Below are 6,000 nucleotides of genomic sequence, written 5' to 3' on the forward strand. Positions count from 1 at the left end.
TGTGTCTAAGACTACTATGCATTGTACATGTATGCAGTGGTTGGAGATAACCCTGAACATAAGTATATCATTTAATTCATTCATCTAGCTGAGAGGTAAAGGATTAACATGTTGGAATATATCTTGGTGAGGAAATAAATGCAATATGATGTTTTATTAAAGGGAGTGGTTTCTTTTCAGTTTTAATCCAACTCAAGTTCAAACAAAAGAACCTTGGTTTGCTATCCTGAGGGGAATCTTTGCTTGATCATGTCCATATGCAGCAACTCATCCATGGCCAAGATAGTTCTACAGTTATTGTAACTGGCTTATGCTATGAAATAGCCTTCTGTTGCAATTGGTATAAAACCAGAATAGATATGAACTGTTGGGATCAGAATCCAGTGTGACCATGACATTACTATCAAAACTTCTCTTCTCTACCTCAATTTAGTGACATTGTTATGTGGTCAATGAGCCTCCAGTTCCTGCTCTGTGGCTTGACCATATTTTGATAGTATGCTATTCATGAGTTCTTCTGAATCTTTGGAGTACTGTAACTAACAGCACTATGTAGGAACACACGAATTCACCCTAGATGCCATCACAATATCACTTATTTTTTTGTTCATTCTCCTGACTGGCTTATGACTAAATTTGGAAGGTTGTAGGGAAAATCACATTTGTTCATCGAGTTTCACAATTCGTATATGAAAGAAGGAAAGCAAGCGAGCTAGAAAGAAGGCGAGAACTTGCATTTAAATAGTGCCTTTCACCACTTCAGGATGTCTCAAAAGTGCTTCCCAGCCGATTTAATTACTTTTGCACCGTAGCCACTGACATCGGCACTGTATGTTGATTACAGAACCATCAGTTGGCCAGCTCGTCCCAGGAACAATGGTAGGGAATTCAGTTTTTTTTTTTGACCCCTGCAATACTGTTGTATTTAGATTGACATTTGCATCATGTCACTATTTCTGACTAGGCAGAAATTACACTGTTCAGAGTCCCAGTATGGATATTTTACTTGGTTCTATAAGATGCCACAAATGTGGGTCATGTTCAAATCCAGGCCTCAGGAAACTTGGCAGCTGAAGGTGGTGGGGTGCGGTTGGTGGGGTGGGTGGGGGGGGGGGGTGGGTGAAGACAGCTTTCAGGGGAAGTTAAGTACCTTCCCAGCACTGCTTGTGGATTAGGAGAGGGGGGTGCTTCCCCCAGCCCACCCCTCCCTCCGCTAGCACCTGCCCACAAAACAGAAAAGCCCCTGGGGTCGAGGGTCAGATGCCTCCCTGCATCCCTCCAGAATTATGGATCAGACCCACATGATTCTGTGGCTGAATCACAGAATCACACGGTGCAGAAGAGGACCTTCAGCCCATCGAGTCTGCACCAAAACTTGAGAAACACCTGACCTATCTACCTAATCCTATTTACCAGCACTTGGCCCAAAGCCAAGATTTTGGAATCTTCCCCACTGGACTGTAAGCAAAGCCTAATAATCAGGCTGACGTCTAGACAGGGAACCTTTCTGGGGCCAAAAGAGACATGCTGTGGAGTTAAAACAATGCAGAATGTGGGTAAACCTGGAACTCTGGCTTTCCCATTCAAAATTCTGTCCTGCTTTTGCTGAGTAACTTGTGTGCGCATGCACAGACACACACACACAAACAGACACAAGCACACTTGTTTTAAAATCCAGGCCCTGTCTTTGAAGAAGACTATCTGACAGTGGAATTTATTTTTAGATTTGCTCTACGTGTTGTATTATTTGTGACAAGTTGTTGTTTGTGGAGACATTTACCCAGGGGTTTTGTGCTGTCAGATTTGCAGTTTGTACAAATCTAAATTTGAAAAGGGAATTCCAAGAAGGATTCCTTTATTTTGTGTTGTTCAGGGGATGAAGAAAGGAATGCAAGGCAGGATTGCCTTGATCAGAGGTGGACTGAAAATTCCCATCCTTATCCGTGAAACCAAGGAACACCCACATAAGAACATAAGAAATGAAACGGGTTTTTCCTACTGACTCTTTCCAGACCGCTCATGATTTTGAACATCTCTATCAAATCTTCTCTCGACCTTCTCTTCTAAGGACAACAGCCACAGCTTCTCTCAATTTATCCACATAGCTGAAGCCATCTCGTTCCTGGAACAATTCTCTGAAATCTTATCTACACCCTCTCTAATGCTTTCACATCCTTCCTAAAATGTGGTGCCCAGAATTGGACAAAGCACTCCAGTTCAGACTGTCAGTGTTTTATAAAGGTTCACCATAACTTTGTTGCTTTTGCATTCTATGCCTCTATTTATAAAGCCCACGATACCATATGAACCCAAATTAGTGGTAATAAGTGTAAGATAGTGACTGGTGTAACCAACAGCGAATTCGGAAGAAAATTCTTAACCTCAGGGAGTGGCTAGAATGTGGAATGTGCTACCACCAGGTGTTGTTGAGGTGAGTAGAATAAATACATTTAAAGGAAGACTAAATAAGGCACACAAAGGAAATATTAATGGAAGGTTATGTGATAGGATTGGATGCAGAAAAGTGAGAAGAGACATAGGCCTGTTGAGACTCCTTCCGTGCTGTAGACTCGATCTAAGTCATGGATGTGGAAAGGATGTTTCCTCAAGTGGGTAAGTCCAATACGAGGGGGCACTTTTTAAAAATTAGGTATTGCCCTTTTAGGACAGAGATTAGGAGAATTTTTTTCTGTCGGTGGTGCGACTTTGGAACTCTCTGTCTCTAGGGGTGGGGGCCATTGAATATTTGCAAGGCAGAGGTAGATAGATTCTTGTTAGGTAAGGGAATCGAAGGTTATTGGGGGGTAGAAGGGAATGTGGAATTCAAAACACAAACAAATCAGCCATGATTTTATTGAATAGCAGAGCAGGCTTGAGGGGCCGAATGGCCTAATTCTGCTCCCATTTCATATGTTTGTATGTTGGGGGAGTTGGGGGGTAAGGTGTGGGTTAGGGTCTGGTGCACAGTGGGAGGAGATGTTTAGTTACTGGTCACCCATTTGTCACCTAAAAGCTGGGAATGAGCTGTTGGAAGTCTGGTAGGACCATGTGCACCGTTTGTCCACCTGAATCAGCTCCAGTCAGGCTTTTATCAGGACGACTAGCACCGCAAACTAAAACAGACAGGAGGCTGACCGAATAACCCAATCTGTTTTAGGACCCTATTTGCAACTTTCAAGGCAAAATAGGCGCGTGTCAGTCACCTTTGGCCAACTGTGGGTAGATCTAACCTGTGGTTCTTAAATGGGGCACTGGAGTTCCCTCCCAAATAGTTTCTTTTAAGGGTTTTGTAGGGCCTCAAAAATTTTCTGGCCTGCTGCCTGCCTGTTCTCAACCCCTCTTCTCTCTCTGACACCCACTCCCCAACTCCAACAGGCCTTAACTGCCAACACATTGCGTGTTGTAGAGGCCAGTTATTCTCATCACCAGACCAGCAAACTGATGTGAGCTGCCCATTTAACACATGCAGCTCATTGAGAAAATATAGACAATGTTCAAGGCCTTGCGACTGCTGGTGGCTCGAACAGGCACACTGCCATTCAGCTCCTGAAACCAAAATCCTCCTCTCCTGTTCTAGCAGTGATGTCTTCCTCATATTGAAGTTTCTAAAAAGAGTGGTCCATGGTCTAGTTCTAGTCTCCTCTTCCTGTTTGCTTGCTCTTTTGCTCTGTGAGCAGAGGCGGTGCTGAGCAATTTGGTGTTTCAAGAACATATTGACCAGCGGGGCAACCCGGTACCGCAGTATATGTGTGAGTAAATTACCATACATCAAGCAGGTCAACTCTATCGTAAACTAATTTAATGGGGGAATTTTCCCAAGGGATTAATTGACAACATTTCCAATTTGAAGCAGCAGTAATAACTTGTGCTCTGTTGCAGCTTTGGAATACACTTGAAGCTTGGAAACAATTGAGCATTTGATATTCAGCCTCAATCTGGGTGTAAGGAAACTGCTGCAAAATTTGCTGATCTGTTTGATATAGTGCAGCTTTGACTACCCTTACCTTGGCAGATGACTTGAAGCTATTAACCTTTTTCCTCATTTGTCTTTGGGTCCTTTGTCTGCTGGAGACTGCATTTATTCTGACATTAACTCCTGCCTAGCAGCTAGAATCTTTACAGCACAGAAGAAAGATATTCAGGCCATCAAATTTGTGGTGGCTGGCTGAAAGAGTTGTGATATAGTCTCGCTCCTTGACCTTTTTTATCCTACCCTTTCAGTTTAGTTTCAAATACTCACTTGATTTTTAATAGCTGGTATTGATTCAGCTTGCATACAATTCCTGGAAGGACATTCTATGACCTAACAATTCAATGCGTAAATAGATGTCCCTTTATATCTTTTTTTTTGGTAATGATCTTAAATTGATGTCCTCTACTTAATGAATCATAACCCTGTGAGGATCAGCTTCAGACTCACTAGTGTAAAGAGTCAGCTTTTGGCAGTCTTTTATTGTGTTAAAAGGGGAAACAGCACCACTCAACACCAATTTATCGCATTAGCAGCTTCAGCAAGGCATGTCGTAGTAGTGCTTCAAGGGTTAAAATTCCATTTAAAATGTGTTATTACATTACTGAGATAATCAATGTGTCTTTTTCTGAAAGGAGAACGCCCTTGGATTCTGAAGAAAATAGCTCCTCTTGACTTCACTTCTTCTAAGAGGAGCTTCCAAATAAGCATCAGAGAATACAGCTGAAGTGTTTTTTTTCTACAGGCAGCTTTTCTCTTTCCTGCACCAGTTATTCTACCCTAGTGAATAGCAGCTTCGTGCAATGTTCCACCTCCCAAGGACAGAACCCACTCCAGACTGGAAAGTTGTTCTGCATGTGCGTATAATGACACAGAATCTACAGCACAAACAAAGGCCATTTGGCCCAAATAGTCCAGCTGCTGTTCATGCACCACTTGAGCTGAGTACATTGGTGCAGATATCAGGAAATCCTTCAACCATGCTCCCAGTGAGGTCTCAGCAATTTGAAAGTTCATTGATCTGTGTTACGACAAACAGAAATTGTACCTAGCAAAAATATCCATAAGAAATTCAGCAATATTTTAAGTGATCGTAGAAGGCACAAAACTAGTGCCTTCTATTTCTGAATTGCAGAGGTTGGGCTTGTCTTACCAAAACTTATGATTATACTTGTTGGGAATGCTTTTCACCTGAAATAATAAGTGCATAAGATAAAAAAAGTCACTGTGAACCATCAGTACCCAAATGACATTGGATCTTTCCAAACAATTTCCTTCTTCAAAAGGTGACCATACTCCTTTAATAACACCCTTGCTTCTAGTTGCGGGTATGGTGACCTTGGTAACCTGTTTTGCAGGACATATTTACATATGCTGAGGTACATGCTGACAAATAAGCTGGTCATTTTTAACTCTTGAAACACTGCTATAACATACCTTGTTGATGATATATGTGGCGCTACTTCCTATTTTAACTGTATAAATGTGTGTCAGAAGTTAACTCTCATATTTGTGAACCAGAAGTTTTTCAGTATTATCATCTGCTGGCTTATAAGATTCAAGAGTCTTATCTGCAATTTGTATAGGTCACTGTGATCAAAATCAGTTCAATGATTTGTTGACTTGAATTTCTCTGGCAGTGCTTCACAGAATCACAGAATTATACAGTGCAGAAGAGGCCATTCGGCCCATTGAGTCTGCACAAACACGTGAGAAACACCTGACCTACCTACCTAATCCCATTTACCAGCACTTGGTCCATATCCTTGAATGTTATGACGTGCCAAGTGCTCATCCAGGTACTTTTTAAAGGATGTGAGGCAACCCACCTCCACCACCCTCCCAGGCAGCACATTCCAGACCGTCACCACCCTCTGGGTAAAAAAGTTTTTCCTCACATCCCCCCTAAACCTCCTGCCCCTCACCTTGAACATGTGTCCGCTCATGACTGATCCTTCAACTAAGGGGAACAGCTGCTCCCTATCCACTCTGTCCATGCCCCTCATAATCTTGTACACCTTGATCAGGTC

This window comes from Carcharodon carcharias, chromosome 3 (genome assembly GCF_017639515.1).
Source record: "Carcharodon carcharias isolate sCarCar2 chromosome 3, sCarCar2.pri, whole genome shotgun sequence".
Taxonomy (NCBI): domain Eukaryota; kingdom Metazoa; phylum Chordata; class Chondrichthyes; order Lamniformes; family Lamnidae; genus Carcharodon; species Carcharodon carcharias.